The following is an 18,182-nucleotide window of genomic DNA, read 5'->3' as shown; positions in this document are numbered from 1 at the left end:
CATCTTTGCTCAATAAATCCTCGATTATTCCACTACTCCCGTCTTTGAGGCAATTGATAGTGCATCATGGGGAAGAGAAGTGAAGGAGTTAGCTAAAGACAGACTGAAGTAAGTGTGAGTAAGAGCAGATCATAGTTTGTAATCGTGTAGAGATTAGTTGTAGGTGAGTGTAGATTATATGTCAATTATCAACTGTGCATTATTTCGGAGTACGTGTCGAATCCAAATTAGTAGCGTTAATAAATTTGTAGCTTTGTTCAAGTTATGTGTTCAAGCTATTTTGTGGTCTTTATGAACACTACGCCAACCATCCTGAATTTAGCAACACAAAAAACACTACAATGTTGTTTCTGGACTTGAAATTGGCTGCAGTTATTTTTAAATATTCCCGGAAATTCAGTGTCTGATCGAAGATCACTCCGAGGTACGTTGGAGTTGGGAAGTGCTTTAACTTACAGCCATTCATTTGGCTATAAGCTCTTCACTGGGTTTTGCATTTTAAAGATGAAATAAGCTGGATACTGTTTTGCCAGGTCTTGGCTTGAGTTGCCATGTGTAGCAGTCTGTTCAAATTTTGACAAGTCCTCATTTGGGATCCGGTCCAAGGTGTCGAATTCGGGGGCCTGAGTTGCGAGGCAGAATTTTCAGGAGGTCGCTTTTGGACGATTATTTGTGCACATGTTGAACAGGATTGGAGCCAGTACTGAGCCTTGAGGGTGTCACCGAATCAAAGATTCGTACAGTGCAGAATAGGCCCTTTGCCCATTGAGTCAACACCGATGCATGAAAAAGCACCTGACCTACCTACCTAGTCCCATTTGCCAGAACTTGGCCCATAGCCTTGAATGTTATGATGTGCCAAGTGCTCATCCACGTACTTTTTAAAGGATGTGAGACAGTCCTGCTCTACCACCCTCCCAGGCAGTGCGTTTCATACCACCACCACCCTCTGGGTAAAATCCCCCCAAACTCCCCTGCCCCTCACCTTGAACTTTTCTCCCTACATAACTGACCCTTCAACTAAAGGGTACAGCCAGCGCCGGCCCTAGGGTTGCTGGCGCCCCGGGCAAGCTGAACTTCGGCGCCCTTGTGGGGGGGGGGGGGCCTGGGGGGCCTGGGGGGCCTGGGGGGGGGGCCTAGGGGGGGGCCTGGGCGGGGGGGGGCCCTGGGGGGGGCCTGGGGGGGCCTGGGGGGCGGGGCCTGGCGGGGGCGGGGCGGGGCGGACCCGCGGGGGGGGCGGACCCGAGGGGAGGGCGGGGGGGACGGACCCGCGGGGGGGGGGGAGCGGACCGAGGGAGGAGCGGACCGAGGAGGGGGGCGGACCGGGGGGGGGGGTGCCCTGGGGGAGGGCGGCCACAGCGGGGGAGGGCGGCCACCGCGCATGTGCTGGTTGGCACCGGCCCAACTGCGCATGCGCGGGACCCAAGTCTGGCGCCCCCTAGCACATGGCGCCCCGGGCGACTGCCCGAGTTGCCGGTGCCTTGAGCCGGCCCTGGGTACAGCTGCTCCCTATCCACCCTGCCCATCGCTTTGTCTTTTCCATGTGCGTTTGCCTGTCCAAGGTGAACCCTGAACCTTTGATTGTTCAACAGCGTTTCTCTGCCTTTAGTCCCCCAGAGGGGGAGGGCCCATGGCAGGTTCAGGAGGAGGCCACCGTGCCAAATGGTATCATAGGCGGTTGTGAGGACAAGGAACGCCACCCCAGTCTTCAGGTTTCTCTGAAATTAGTTTTCAGTGTCCATGTTGAGGGTCAGTAACTGCTCCCCTGTATTATGGTCCTTACAGAAACCAGCTCGGTCGATGCTCAGGACTTCTTCTATGATTGGGGATATGCGCCGAAGCATGAGGCATTCAAGGATTTTATATGGGAGTGACAGGAGAGTGATTGGATGGTAGCTAGTTGCAAGTATGGGGTCTTTTCCACAGCGCACAGGTTTTGTGGAGTCAGTACGGTTACTCGCCACAGGATTACTAGTCTCTAGCTTAGTTTCTGGTCAATGGTAACCCCCAGGATGTTGATAGCGGGTGGATTCAGTGATGATAATGCCATTGATTGTCAAGGGACGTGTGACTCCAGACCCACAGCATATGTGGTGACTCTTAACTGCCCTCTGAAATGCCATTTGTTTAAAGAACAATTTGGGATGGGCAACAAATATTGACCTTCTCAGCGATGCCCACATACTATGAAAGAATAAATTTTAAAAACGTGAATCCTTAACCAAAACTGTGCATATCTGTTGACTGAGGAATGTTGGGTACAAAATTGGATGGTACATTTGCCTCCATATATTTCAGAAATATTTGATAATTGGCTGGAAAACAGGTCGAGTCACTCTGAGACGGGCAATGCAAGATCTTCTTTGTCCTTTATGCCGAGATATTTGATTCCATTGCAGGAGCATTGGGCCCAAATTCCTATCGGCTTACACTGAAGCAGCAGAAGAATTGAGCAGCGTGCCAGCTTCCAATCCCTGGTGAAATTCCCATCATTTATAATTTGGGAAGATGGTGGGATAGTGAAACTGTGGCTGCGCTCGCAATCCAGATGCCCGGGCTAATGTTCTGGGGATGTGAGTTCAAATCCTGCCGCGGCAGCTGGGGTGGAATTTGACTTCAATTAAAACATCTGGAGTTATAAAACTAGTTTCAGTAATGGTGACCAGGAAGCCATTGTCGATTGTCGCAAAAGTCCATCTTGTTCATTAATGTCCTTTAGGGAAGGAAATTTGCTGCCCTTACCCAATCTGGCCCACACGGGACTCCAAACACACAGTAATGGGGGTGACTCTCAACTACCCTCTGATATGGCCTCGCAAGCCGCTCAGTTCAAGGGTAATTAGGGGTGGGCAACAAATGCTGACCCTGTCTAGGACACTCAAAACTCCACGGGAAAATATGGAGAGAAAATATTCAATGGAATTGCTATCTGGCACATACACAGACCCAAATATGAGCAGGTGCAATATAAGCAGTGACATTTGAGAAAATAATAACGTACAACATATTTCCCACATAGCCCAGGAAAGGTATTTGCAAAGGTTGCCTGTATGCCCCTGGTGATCAAAATCTCTTAAATTGAGGGTGCAATTTAAACTTACTTGGCCAGTTTCAGTCAAAACTGACAGAACAGTGAAGTGACTAATTGTTTTTTTTTGGATATTCATACAGAAATTTGGTTCTCCCTACGTTGTTGCAATGTGCCACAATTAAATCTCCCCTTCTTTACCTGAGGCAGGTGCCCCACGAGTGCACAAGTGATCCTGGGAAATGGGGTGGGGTCAGGTTCTGCCTTAGTTCCAACTGGGCTTCAGGTTCCGCTGCGAGATCAGCCCCTCCTCCTGCTCTCTCTCTCATCAGGCAGTCCCTTGGGATTGAGGAGGACTTGCTACCATTCCGATTACAGTGCAGAAATTACCTAACAGCACGTCTTTCGGGACTTGTGGGAGGGAACTGGAGCGGCCGCAGGAAATCCATGCAGACACGGGGAGAACATGCAGTCTCCGCACATACAGTGACCCAAGCGGGAATCGAGCCTGGGACCCTGGCGCTGTGAAGCTACAGCGCTACCCACTGTGCCTCTTCATCTTCGGAGATGCTCTGATTGCTCTGGCCATGTTATATGACTGAAACATCTCTGTGTTGTTCACTTCAACCAGCGCAATGGTGAGATGTAAAACTTTGCCCTTTTTGTGTGGTGTTGTCTGGTAGGGCGATCCTTCCACCTGCATTAAGTATAGCACAGGGTGTCCTACATTTAATAATGCACATTCTTTTTCTTTTAAATAATTTTTATTAAGATTTTCCCAAAATATAAACAACAAAACAATATTAACAAAACAACCATTGTAAAAACCCAAGAACACCACCCACACAATTACAAAAGCAACTACAAAAACAAAAAAAAAAGCAAACAACAAAAAGGAAAGAGATAACACCCGCCACATCCAACAAACCCATGTACACAATTCTCCCTCCCACCGAAACAAACCCCCCCCCCCCCGGGCCGGGGTGCTGCTGCTGCCGGCCTATTTCCCTACCGTTCCCCCAGGAAGTCCAGGAAAGGCTGCTACCCAAAACATATGGCCATGGTTCGCTGGGCTCCCCGAGCACCTAGCACACCTGTCTTCGCCCCCGAAAAACCTACTCATTCTCTTCCCAGTCATGTGGGCCCTATGCAGCACCTTGAACTGTATGAGGCTAAGCCTCGCACAGGAAGAGGAGGAATTCACTCTCTCCAGGGCATCCACCCTCATCCCCTCCTCGATCTCCTCACCCAGCTCCTCTTCCCATTTACCCTTCAGTTCCTCCACCGAGGCCTCGTCTACCTCCTGCATTACCTGGTATATGTCCGAAATCCTCCCTCCTCCAACCCACACCCCCGAGAGCACCCTGTCCCGTACCCCACGTGGGGGCAACAAGGGGAACCCCTCCACCTGCCGCCTGGCAAACAACCTAACCTGCATGTACCGAAACATGTTCCCCGGGGGGAGCCCAAACTTCCCCTCTAACTCCCCCAGGCTCGCGAACCTCCCCTCCACAAACAAGTCCCTCAACCTCCTAACCCCTACCCTGTACCAGCCCAGAAATCCGCCATCAATGCTCCCTGGAACAAACCGATGGTTCCCCCGTATCGGGGCCTCCATCGAGCCCCCCACTTCTCCCCTATGTCGTCTCCATTGCCCCCAAATTTTGAGGGTAGCCGCCACCACCGGGCTCATGGTATACCTCATTGGAGGGAGCAGCAACGGCGCCGTTACCAGCGCCTCCAGGCTCGTGCCCACACATGACGCCACCTCCATCCTCTTCCATGCTGCCCCTTCCCCGTCCATTACCCACTGACGCACCATCGCTGCGTTGGCAGCCCAATAGTACCCACAGAGGTTGGGCAGCACCAGCCCCCCCCTATCCCTGCCCCGCTCCAAGAACACTCTTCTCACCCTCGGAGTCCCATGCGCCCACACAAATCCCGTAGTACTTGTGGTAAAACCACTGTATATATATGTGTGTGCCTCTATTAGAGGATGTACAATAGTACCGGCTATTACAGGTTTGTCGGTAAGCCCCTGCATAGTTTGTCGGTAAGCCCCTGCCGACTATCTCCGCCCACAGGAGCAGTATAAATATCCATGAGGTCTCCTGAGCTGCCATTTTACAGCTCCACTTGAGGTAATAACATCTCACGGTTCTAAAGCCTCTTTTGTACCGTTTCGTGTTTCTGTGTGCAATTGTTAGCGCAACAATACTCCTGTTAACTCTCCTAAAAAAGGCCTTCTTGATAAGGATTGGAAGGCACTGGAACAGAAACAAAAACCTCGGGAGCACCATCACCTTAACGGACTGCACCCTCCCCGCCAGTGACAGCGGTAACATATCCCACCTCTTAAACTCCTCCTCCATCTGCTCCACCAACCTTGTGAGGTTGAGCTTGTGCAGGGCCCCCCAGCTCCCAGCCACCTGGACTCCTAGGTACCTGAAGTTCTTCCCTGCCTGCTTCAGTGGGAGCCTACCAATCCCCTCCTCTTGATCCCCCGGGTGCACCACGAACAACTTGCTCTTGCCCAGGTTCAGCTTATACCCAGAGAAGCCCCCAAATTCGCTGAGAATCCTCATCACCTCCAGCATCCCTCCCCACCGGGTACGCCACATACAGCAACAGGTCGTCCGCATAAAGCAACACTCGATGCTCATCCCCACCCCGCACCAGGCCCCTCCAGTTCCCTGACTCCCTCAATGCCATGGCCAGGGGCTCAATTGCCAACGCAAAGAGCAAGGGGGACAGGGGACACCCCTGTCCCATCCCCCGGTGCAGCCGAATGTACTCCGACCTCCTCCTATTGGTGGTTACACTCGCCATCGGGGCCGCATAGAGCAACCTCACCCAACGGACAAACCCCTCCCCAAACCCAAACCTTTCCAACACCTCCCACAGATACCCCCACTCAACCCTATCAAAGGCCTTCTCCCCATTTAGTGCCACCACTATCTCCGCCTCCCCTTCCACAGCCGGCATCATAATAACGTTGAGGAGCCTTCGTACGTTAGTATTCAACTGCCTTCCCTTCACAAACCCCGTCTGGTCCTCGTGAATGACCCCCCGGCACACAATCCTCTATTCTTGTGGCTAAGATCTTTGCCAGCAGCTTGGCGTCTACATTTAGCAGCGAGATCGGCCTAGATGACCCACACTGCAGAGGGTCCTTGTCCCGCTTCAGGATCAAGGAAATCAGCGCCCGTGACATAGTTGGGGGCAAAGCCCCCCCCCCTTGCCTCGTTAAAGGTTCGGACCAACAGGGATCTCCCCTTCTTGGCCTTCAGCTCAGGCCTTCCAAATCAGTGGGTTAGCATTGGCCCTATCAGGAATTGCCATCCTTATCACCTTCCGTGTCCACAAAAGAGGCGGAATTGATTTATTTATAATTGTGGCAGCACTTGTGTGAGTTTTCCTTGACTTTTTTTTTTGTTTCCCCCTTCACTGGCATTAAGACGTTCTCCTCGGTGAGCGTGCACCTCACAGCTGGTTTCGGAAACTTTTCAACATTTGTACTAATTAAGTAACTCATTAGCTGTTCTGAGGAGAGTTAAAGGATCATCATCGCACGTGTACGACGACTGGCTACTGCGCTCCCCATCGCTGCTAATTAAAGCTCCATTCTCGGGAATCAGGCAGTTGAGAGCCATTCATTCCCGCAGTTTCGTTTAGAGGCTCATTAATTTTTGAGAAAGTGTCTTTTCTCCTGCTTTCAGTGAAACGTCGAATGTCAGCCTCGCCTCTCCAAATTTGCAATTAAGTAGGGCTTACCGCGACATTCTCCAAAACCTCTTAGCTTTTTAATTTTCTCCCTTGCACGAAATTGCCTCAGAAATAGTCTTGCAAATGGACAGAGCCAAATGTGATGGTTACATCTGTGGAATGAAAAGCAGACTTAACAACCGTCGAAAGCTCCATCGTGTTTCTCCTTATGATCTGGAAAGATAAAAAAAAAATTACCATATAAATGTTCTTGTTTTCCAAAAGGGCCTCAAGGGCAAAGTAATCTCTTAATCTCGTCTGTCAGTGCATATCACGAATGTTGACAGCATACAAAGCAGCACCTTTCAAATCTTACTGCCATAAACTTGTTATGAATACCGAACATGACAAGGCAAATCTAGTACTTCCACGGCATTATCTTCTGTGAGTATGTTTTATTGCTTGTGTCAGATTTGGATTGTAAAGGTCGGCAAGTAAATTGCTCCTGTGGAAAACTGGGCTGGGGTACCGGCCCACTTGAGACAGTGGGGGCATGGGTGGGGGGGGGGGGGGGCGGAGGTGGTTGCAGGGTTTCAGCCGGAGAGGGACATGCTCCAACTAGACTTAAATTCTCTTCCGGTGTTTTTATTGGTTGGGAAGCTGGTCTGAAAAACAGGTTTATAAAACGCGTTTATGGGGGTTTCCTGGAGAAATATGTTGTCAAACCAATTAGGAGTAAAGCTATTTTAGCCCTAGTATTGTGCAATGAGGCAGAGTTAATTAGTATGTCACAATAAAAGATCAAGTGGGAAATAGTGATCTTAATACAATTGAATTCCACATTAAGTTCGAAAACGTCACACTCCAATCACAAACAAGAACCTTAAACAATGGCAATCATATAGTCATGAGAGGAGAACTGCCTAAGGCTCTTTGAGTAAGTAGGCTAAACAAAAATACATGCCACTGAAAAACAAAAACTCAGCAAGAATGAGCTATCTGGTGGCTTACTAAGGTGGTCAGGTTAATAAAAGAAGGTGCGTATAAAGTTGTAAAGATTAGTAATAAGTCTGAGGGCTGAGGATGTTTTAGAAACTAGCAAAGGGTCATCAAACATTTGATAAAGAGGAAAACAAAATTTAATATGAGATTTAAACGAGCCAGGATTTGAGACTGTTTACAAGGATATGAAAAGGAAGAGAGTAGCTAAAGTAAACATAGGGAAATTGAACAAATATTGTGTGTCTGTCATCACAGTTGAAGGTGTAAGTTACATATCCAAGGTAGAGGGTAATCTAGGGGCTAATAAGAGTAGGAACGTAAGAAATTAATATCAGCAGGGGAAAAATACTGGAGAAACTCAAGGGACTCAAATCTGACAAATCCCCAGGACCTGGTGGCCTACATCCTAAGGTTGTAAAAGGGATAACTGCAGAGATAGTGGATGTGCTGGTTACAATTTTCCAAAATTCCCTAGATTCTGGGACAGTCCTTGATGATTGGAAGTTGCAAATGTAACACTGCTGGCCAAGAAAGGAGGGAAAGGGAAAAGACTGAACTAAGGCCAGTTCGCCTCACACCAGTTGTTGGGAAAATGCTGGAATCTATCATGGTTTTATGAAAGGGAAATCCTGTTTGACAAATTAATCAGAGTTTTTTTGAGGATGGATGGATAAAGTGGAACCAGTAGATGTAGTATACCTGGATTTCCAAAAGCCATTTGATAAAGTGGCAGACAAAAGGAGAATACATAAAATATGGGCTCCAGGAGTTGGGGTGATATATTAGCATACGGTTTGCTTAATGGACTGGAGGCAGCCTAAGGCATTTTCAAGTTGGTAGACTATGACCCGTGGAGTGATGCAAAGATCAATGTTGACGGCTCAGATATTTATGATCTGGATTAATCTTTCTGGCCATGGAAAGAGTGTTCATGATACAGTTGAACCGGCTGATAAATCAGCTCCGTTATCCTTCCACTATCTCTCCACTATTTCCTAAAGGGTGCAGAAAAAGGAGCGTGTGAAGACTTACTTAAGAAACAGTCACGTCCACAGTTTGGGGGTGCGACAACTGGTTTTAGTGCCTCCAGCTTAGGGAAGGAAAAGGTCACTTTGGCTTTGAACTACTTTCTGGTGGCCCCAGCCTAGATAGTGTGCTCACATGAACAATGGGTCAGGACAAGATTAGGATTGGTAATAAGAACATAAGAACTAGGAGCAGGAGTAGGCCATCTGGCCCCTTGAGCTGTACCATTTCTACAAGCATCAGTTATTTCTGCCTGACCCACCATAACGTTACTATTTGGTGGCCGATAGACTACTCCTATCAGTGTCTATTTCACCTTACTATTCCTGATTTCCACCCAAATGGATTCAACCTTATCCTCCATAGCACCGATGTCATTCCTTACTATTGCCCGGATGTCATCCTTACATAACAGAGCTACACCACCTCCCTTACCATCCACTCTGTCCTTCCGAATAGTTTGATATCTTTGGATATTTAACTCCCAGTTGTGACTAACCTTTAACCATGTTTCAGTAATGGCCACTAAATCATAGTCATTCACGATGATTTGCGCCATCAACTCATTTACCTTATTCCGAATACTATGAGCATTGAGGTAAAGTACACTTATGTTGGCTTTTATACCTCTGTTTTGAATCTTAACACCTTGATCTGTAACCTCTCCTAAGTTATTTCTCCTCTTAACTTTTCTCCTAATTTTCCTTGTCGTTGAACCCATATCTTCATGTAACAACCTGCCGCATCGCTTTCCATTTATGTTTTTACTTTGCGTTTTATTCCTTTTAGTATTACTGGGCCTATTCACTGAGCTCCCCTCAGTCACTGTACCTTGTACTGTCGTCCTTTTTGATTTTTGACTATGGCTTCTCTGCCTTACACTTTCCCCCTTACCGCCTTTTGTTTCTGTCTTACTACCTTCCGACTTCCTGCATCGGTTCCCATCCCCCTGCCACATTAGTTGAAACACTTCCCAACCGCTCTCGCAAATAGCCCCCCAAGGACATCAGTTCCAGTCCTGCCCAGGTGTAGCCCCTCCAGTTTGTACAGGTCCCACCTCCCCAGAACTGGTCCCAATGCCCCAGGAATCTGAAACCCTCCCCCTGACACCATCCCTTCAGCCACCTATTCATCCTATATATCCTGTCATTTCTACTCTGACTAGCACGTGGCACCGTTAGTGATCCTGAGATCACTACCTTCAAGGTCTGATTTCTTAACTTCCTTCTTAGGTCCCTGTATTCTGCTTTTAGTACCTCATTCCTTTTTTTACCTATGTTGTTTGTACCGATGTGTACCATGACCACTGGCTGTTCACCCTCCCCCTCCAGAATGTCCTGTACCCGCTCCGAGACAATGATGTGCTTTGTGGTGGAATATCCTGCAAACCCTCAATGTCGGGGCTCACACATGAGGAATTGACACGCGAGGGCTCTGACTGCCCGGTCAACAGTGGCACAGCACAAACCAACACCAATGCGGTGGTATGGATATGAGCACTGCCATTGGTGCAGAGCACTGGCTTCCCATCGGCTCTGGCTGGTCATGTGCCTCTCGTCCGATTGGTTGGGACTAGTCATGTGACTGCTCTCCAATTGGTCGAGAGGCAAGTAGGCCCCACCTCCGAGGCGGGGTATAAGTACCCAGAGTTCCCGGCGGTCGGCCATTCTCTGTAGTCGACCACCGGGCTAACAACTAGCTGATTAAAGCCACAGTTCGGATCCTAAATGTGTCTTGAGTCGAATTGATGGTACATCACACCACAAGAGTGCAAACTGCAGTATATAATTCTGAGGGGCTGAGGCAGAGGAGATAGGAAAGACTTCTTTCCCCCCCCAGCCGAGGGATCATTAACCAGGCGGTAGAGACTTAAGGTGGTTGGTAGAAAGACTAGAGGGAACATGAAGAAAAACTTCTTTCACCCAGAGGGTGATGGACATCTGGATCTCGCTGCCTACTTGGTGGTTGAGGCTGAAATGCTGAACTAAAGTTACCTGGATCTGAAGTGCTGTAACACGCTAGGCTCCGGAACCAGCTCCTGGAAATTGGATTAAAATGAACGGCAAGTTTATATTTTGGCTGGCGCAGAGACGATGGACAGAACGGCCTCTTTCTGCACTGTAATCGTTCAATGGTAAAAAACCTGAGCCCTTTAAATATGCTCGAGTCACCCGACAAGGGAATTAAGATGTAAATTAATGTTAAATTGATATTTACTAGGAAGGCACTAGTATCTGTATGAAAACCTGCACAAATGTGGCATTGTATGTAATTTGTAGCTGCAACAAAGAATGGATTGGTATTTACTTAGCTCTGTCCTTATCCTCAGCGTACGCCACAGTGCGCTACCTCCACAAAATTACATTTTGAAATGTAATTGTGGGTAAAGCGGGTCGCCACATTTTAATAATAATAATCTTTATTAGTGTCACAAGTAAGCTTGCGTTAAGACTGCAATGAAGTTACTGTGAAAAGCCCCTAGTCGCCACATTCCGGCGCCTGTTCAGGTACACAGAGGGAGAATTCAGACTGTCCAATTCACCTAACAAGCACGTCTTTCGGGACTTGTGGGAGGAAACCGGAGCGCCCGGAGGAAGGTCACCCTTGACCAATGTTCACAGGATTTTCTTACCTTTAGAATGGATGTCCCTCAAACATCGAACTGACTTGTTAATTAAATCGCTGAAATGCTTTGAGGCCAAGATGGGAACAGAAGGGCATTGGGAAATAGTTTTCTTTTAAACTACATTTGCAAGCATTTTGTGAGTGGTCTTGATATTATGTGTATTAAATTCACAGACCATCTTTATTTCCCTGTTCACTAGAAAGTAGCTGACACAATCACAAAAGCTTGGAGCCGATTTTGAAACCGAGATACGGCCTTGTTTCAGTAAGCTACACAACTGCAATAAATTGCAAACTGGTTTGTGCTTGCATCACCTTTTCACTCCGGTTTTAGCAATCAGGGGGAAAACAAACCCGAGAGAGTCGGCAGTGTGGCTGTAATTTCGTAATAGCTGCGTCCTCCAAGGTGAATCGTTTCATAAAACAATGTTCCTTGTTTCACGGGCGAGGAATGTCCAATTCACCTAACAGCACGTCTTTCGAGACTTGTGGGAGGAAACCGGAGCACCTGAAGGAAACCCACACAGACACGGGGAGAACATGCAGACAAGCAAAAGCTTGGAGACGATTTTTACCCACCGTCCTCTTCAGCCGAGAGAAGTCAGTGTTCCTTGTTTCACGGGCGGGGACGCCAGATGGCCTCGAGTTCGTTTTCCACTTTTTGTTTGTTACACGGGAAGGCAGTGACCCTGTGCAAAGCAGAGCGGGAACGTTGACCAGAGCGAGAGGCCTTGCTGCACAATCGGTGCTGAAGTGGACTTCTGACACTTGGGCGAGACTGAAAATCGTTGCATGAGGAGTTTTGGCTTGACCATTATCTCCGGTGCTTTGGAGAAGACACATTGCAAGAAATTCTCCGCTCCTTTCTGTGCCTCAATGCCCACCATGTCCACAATAGCTCTAATTAGTGAGCAGTCCCATCTCAATTTGTCCGCTGCTGCTTCCGTGTTTCTGATCCTCTCAGTTGGATTTACCTCAGTTTATTTTCCGAAATTACTGAGGATTTAGAACACACTTGTAGAAAACATCATCAGTCTCTCTGGACTTTATTGGATTATGCCACCATTTGAATTAGATCCTTTGTTCCTCTTCCATCCCTTGCGTTGCACATAATTTTGCCAGTCACATTTTTCACCCACTCTATCTGGGCCCACACGCCCACCTTATCCCCAACAGCCCCGTAACCCGACCTAACCTTTGCACACGAAGGGGAAATTTATCATGGCCAATCCACCTAACCGGCACATCTATGGACTGTGGGAGGAAACCGGAGCACCCGGAGGAAGCAGATACAGGGAAAATGTGTCGACTCCGCACGGTCACCCGAGGCTGGAATTGAACCCGGGTCCCTGCCGCTGTGAGGCAGCAGTGCTAACCGTGCCGCCAGTTAAAGGGGTACTGACGCTCTGTTTAGCTGCTCTTCCAGTGGTTCAGGAGATGGAATGGCAAGCTATGTTGTCAGCAAATGTCAGCATGTATGTGGCTGTGCTGATTTGCTGTGACAATTAGAAGCTCAAATGAAATGAAGTGTTCTCCCAACAGTCAAAACATTCAGAAAGGATTGTCGAAAAGCAGTGTGTTCTGAGAACTGGATACAGCAGGGTGGATGAGACATGTTTCATAACATATTGTGCACCAGCTCGCTCACTCACTCTCCCACTGCCTGCATTCCCCCTCTGCCTCGCTCACTCACTCTCCCGCTGCCTTCCTCCCTCCTCTGCCTCGCTCACTCACTCTCCCCCCTGCCTGCCTCCCTCCTCTGCCTCGCTCACTCACTCTCCCCGCTGCCTGCCTCCCTCCTCTGCCTCGCTCACAATCACTCTCCCGCTGCCTGCCTCCCCCTCTGCCTCGCTCACTCACTCTCCCGCTGCCTTCCACCCTCCTCTGCCTCGCTCACTCATTATCCCGCTGCCTGCCAGGCCCCTCTGCCTCGCTCACATCACTCTCCCCCTGCCAGCCCCCTCGGCCTCGCTCACTCACTCTCCCCGCTGCCTGCCTCCCCCCTCTGCCTCGCTCACTCACTCTCCCGCTGCCTGCCTCCCCCTCTGCCTCGCTCACGTCACTCTCCCCGCTGCCAGCCCTCTCGGGCTCACTCACTCACTCACCCGCTGCCTGCCAGCCCCCTCTGCCTCGCTCACTCACTCTCCCGCTGCCTGCCTCCCTCCTCTGCCTCACTCACTCACTCTCCCCGCTGCCTGCCAGCCCCCTCTGCCTCGCTCACTCACTCGCCCCCTGCCTGCCAGCCCCCTCTGCCTCGCTCACTCACTCTCCCGCTGCCTGCCTCCCTCCTCTGCCTCGCTCACTCACTCTCCCCCTGCCTGCCAGGCCCCTCGGCCTCGCTCACTCACTCTCCCCCTGCCAGCCCCCTCTGCCTCGCTCACTCACTCTCCCCCTGACTGCCTCCCTCCTCGGCCTCGCTCACTCACTCTCCCCGCTGCCTGCCTCCCTCCTCTGCCTCGCTCACTCACTCTCCCACTGACTGCCTCCCTCCTCGGCCTCGCTCATTCATTCTCCCCCTGCCTCCCCCCTCGGCCTCGCTCACTCACTCTCCCCCTGCCAGCCCCCTCTGCCTCGCTCACTCACTCTCCCCTGACTGCCTCCCTCCTCGGCCTCGCTCACTCACTCTCCCGCTGCCTGCCAGCCCCCTCGGCCTCGCTCACTCACTCTCCCGCTGCCAGCCTCCTCTGCCTCGCTCACTCACTCTCCCGCTGCCAGCCTCCCTCCTCTGCCTCGCTCACTCACTCTCCCGCTGCCTGCCTCCCTCCTCTGCCTCGCTCACTCACTCTCCCGCTGCCTGCCAGGCCCCTCTGCCTCGCTCACTCACTCTCCCGCTGCCTGCCTCCCTCCCTCCTCTGCCTCGCTCACTCACTCTCCCCCTGCCTGCCAGCCCCCTCTGCCTCGCTCACTCACTCTCCCGCTGCCTGCCTCCCTCCCTCCTCTGCCTCCTCACTCACTCTCCCCCTGCCTGCCAGCCCCCTCTGCTCGCTCACTCACTCTCCCGCTGACTTCCTGCCTGCCACACTCCTGCTGCCTGCCTACCTCCCCCCCCCCCCTCTGGGCTCGCTCACATCACTCTCCCTCCGGCTGCCTGCCCCCCCCCCCCCCTCGGCTCCCTCGTTCCCCCCCCTCCCTGGCTCCCTCACTCCCTCCCCCCCCCACCAGCTCCCTCACTCTCCCCCCCCTCCCCCAACCCGGCTCCCTCAGCCCCCCCCTCCAGCTCCCTCACTCCCCCCCCGACTCCCTCACTCTCCACCATCGCTCCCCCCCCACCCAGGCTCCTCACTCCCTCCCCCACCCCCTCCCCGACCCACTCCCACCCTCCTCCCCTCTACCCCTCACTCCCCGACCCACTCCCACCCTCCTCCCCTCTACCCCTCACTCCCCCTCACTCCCCTCCCTCACTCTCTTCCTCCCCGTCCCTCCCCACTCCCTCCCCTTTCCTCCCCATCCTCCCCTCCCCCCTTCCTCCCCTCCCCCTTCCTCCCCTCCCCCCCTTCCTCCCCCCCTTCCTCCTCCCCCCTTCCTCCCCCCCCCTTCCTCCCCCCTTCCTCCCCCTTCCTCCCCACTCCCTCCCCCTCCCTCCCCCTCCCTCCCCCCCTTCCTCCCCCCTCCCTCCCCCCCTTCCTCCCCCCTCCCTCCCCCTCCCTCCCCCCCTTCCTCCCCCCTCCCTCCCCCCTCCCCCCCCTTCCCCCTCCCCCCTCCTCCCCCTCCCCTCCCCCTCCTCTCCCCCTCCCCTCCTCCTCCCCCTCCCCCCTCCTCCCCTCCCCCTCCCCCCTCCCTCCCCCTCCCTCCCCCTCCCCTCCCTCCCCCCTCCCTCCCCCCTCCCTCCCCCCTCCCTCCCTCCTCCCCCCTCCCTCCTCCCCCCTCCCTCCTCCTCCCCCCTCCCTCCCTCCTCCTCCCCCCTCCCTCCCTCCTCCTCCCCCTCCCTCCCTCCTCCTCCCCCCTCCCTCCCTCCTCCTCCCCCCTCCCTCCCTCCTCCTCCCCCCTCCCTCCCTCCCTCCCTCCTCCTCCCCCTCCCTCCCTCCTCCTCCCCCTCCCTCCCTCCTCCTCCCCCCTCCCTCCCTCCCTTCCCCTCCCTCTCCCTCCCCCCCTTCCCCCCCCGTCCCCTCTCCCCCCCTCCCCCCCCTCTCCCCCCCTCCTCCCCTCCCCTCTCTCCCCCCTCCCTCCCCCCCTCCGTCCCCCCGCCTCCTCCGTCCCCCCTCCACCGCCACTCCCTCCCTCCCTCCCTCTCCCCGCCCTCTCCCTCCCCTTGCCTCCTCCCCTCCCTCCCCTTTGCCACCCCCTCCCCATCCCCATCCGTCCTCCTCCCCCTCACTTCCCCCCTCCCCCTCACTACACCCCTGCCCCTCCCTTCCCCCTCCCCTCTCCCCCTCCCCCTCCCCCTCACTTACCCCCCTCCCCCCTCACTTATCCCCCTCCCTTTCCCCCCCCCCCCCCCTTGCTCCCTTCCACCCCCCCCCCCCCCGGATCACAGAGATAGAGATGTTCTCATTGGCAGAAGCAGTGGATCACAGAAATAGAGATGTTCCTTATTGGTTACTACAGAGGATGACAGAGATAGAGATGTTACTATTGGCTGATGCAGTGGATCACAATGAGTGAGATGTTCCCGTTGGCAGAAGCAAAATCACTGATTTAAGACAAATGTCAAAAGAATCAGTGATGACATGAAACGTTTCTATTTTACTTAAGGTCTGGAATGCTCCGCCTTACAGCCTGGTGGAGGCAGATTCATTCGTGACTTTCAAAATGACCGAGAGTAAATCAGCATTGCAGGTTTACAGGGAAGGGATAGAGAATGCTGCTTGCTGGGTTCTTGGAGAAAGCAGACGTGGACTCGGCCAGCCAAATAGTCTCTTTCTATGCTATAATTATTCTGTGATTGCTCATACACTGGCCCTGCACTTCAGGGGAAGTGTTAACTGAGGACAGGCCCCGTGCTCCCGCTCAGAAAGTAAACAATATGAAAATGGGGCTGTGAGACCGAGGAGCAGAGTGATGTCATTGATAAGATTCCCAGACAAGGGACAAGGACAGGTTCATGTTAAGAAGAAAAAGGAGTGGTTAGCACAACCGCCTCACGGCGCTGAGGTCCCAGGTTCGATCCCGGCTCTGGGTCACTGTCCGTGTGGAGTTTGCACATTCTCCCCGTGTCTGCGTGGGTTTCGCCCCCAGAACCCAAAAATGTGCAGAGTAGGTGGATTGGCCATGCTAAATTGCCCCTTAATTGGAAAAAATAATTGGGTAATCTAAATTTATAAAAAAAAAGAAGAAAAAGGAGCAGAAAAAGAGGTGGTAAGCAGAAGAAAGGCTGCGGTTGTCAAACCTTTAAGTCGCGAGGGCTCAGGAGAAGCCCTGGTGATCAAAGGATGCAGCAGAAGTTTGGTGACTCCATGCTGCAGGCCGTTCGGGCAAAGGTAGCAGTTTGGTGACGCCATGCTGCAGGCCGTTCGGGCAAAGGTACCAGTTTGGTGACGCCATGCTGCAGGCTGTTCGGGCAAAGGTAGCAGTTTGGTGACTCCATGCTGCAGGCCGTTCGGGCAAAGGTAGCAGTTTGGAACAATAATGTTCTGCTCAGCATGGCCGAAAAGCTGAGGTTGTGTTTGTGAATTGGTGCTGGAGTGCATACTCGGGGGTGGGGGTGGCGGAGGCCAGGGATGGGGGAGGGGGGGGGGGGGGGAGAAGAGTCTCAGGAGACACGATTGAGACCCTGCGAGGTTCGAGCAAGAGCGACTTTTGGAAAGAATTCCAAGGCAAGATCCTCAAAGATGAAGCCTGGAATCCCGCCCAGTGTCCACTGATGTCTGGGTGGTTGTTGAGAAATCCATGGAATCTATCTTGGTAACATCTGCCATTTGTTGTGCAGGGTAGTGTGTTTGACCATAGTTTGCCTGTTAACTCACACGTACCTCATATTAATGTTAGAGCACAAGGTGGATATTGTAAATAGTTTTTCCTTTCTGATCTTGAATAGTAAATTTTATCCTATGTTTGTTCAAAATCCGTAGAATGTTGTTGCTTCATTCTCTCAGTAAGTGTCTCGAATCTCAACCTCTGTCTATTTTGAACAAGTTATTGGTCACGAACCAGATCATTGCAAGAATTTGGCGGTGTGCTCCAGGATGATAACACAGCCTTTTGGCTAATGGAAATAGAAAACGCTGGGGGAATTCAGCAGGTCTGTCAGCGTCTGTGGAGAGAGAAGATAGAGTTAACGTTGCCAGTCCGGACGACTCGTCTTCCGAGCCTTCTGGCACTTTCCACAGTCTCTCCCGAGCTTATCCATCCTTCCTTCCAGCAGCAACCGGGGTCAAAGGCTGACATTCTGTCTCCTCGTTATAGTAGCTACCAGCAGCAAGGCGTTGTTGCTATGCCAACAGTACATGAGTCGTCTAAAGCCCATGGAGATCTATGTGCTAGATTGTGCGATGACAGGCGATATGGTGCAGGTGAAAAGAGTGTCAGGAAAAAATCATCAAGATTATTTGATTAGTTTGAGAAGCTAGCACCTTCGATCACAGCGTCCAATCATTTCATTTCTAACATTGTCAGAACCTAATTCACACCAATATCCTGTTCACTTATCACCCCGGTGCTCTGAGCCACGCTTGACTCCCAGAGCGGCAACACCTCACTTTAAAAAATCTTGTTGATGTTTTCAGCCTCATCCCTCTTAACCTCTTCTTCGAAGGTTTGCCGCCATTCAGCCCACCGTTTCTTGTAACCTCTTCCAGCTATACGAACCTCTGACATAACAGCACAAGGAGGGGGGGGGGGGGATTCTCCGATATGGAGA

General features: G+C 51.9%; 1 protein-coding gene across 1 annotated transcript in view; it reads left to right on the top strand.

Moving 5' to 3' along the window:
- The window catches only part of syndig1l (synapse differentiation inducing 1-like), a 107,275-nt gene that overhangs the window by 8,836 nt on the left and 80,257 nt on the right, over nt 1–18,182 (top strand). The window lies entirely within an intron of this gene.

This window comes from Scyliorhinus canicula, chromosome 2, assembly GCF_902713615.1.
Source record: "Scyliorhinus canicula chromosome 2, sScyCan1.1, whole genome shotgun sequence".
In the NCBI taxonomy this organism is placed as follows: domain Eukaryota; kingdom Metazoa; phylum Chordata; class Chondrichthyes; order Carcharhiniformes; family Scyliorhinidae; genus Scyliorhinus; species Scyliorhinus canicula.
Note: the sequence above shows the minus strand (reverse complement) of the source record. Positions and strands in the feature narration are given on the sequence as shown.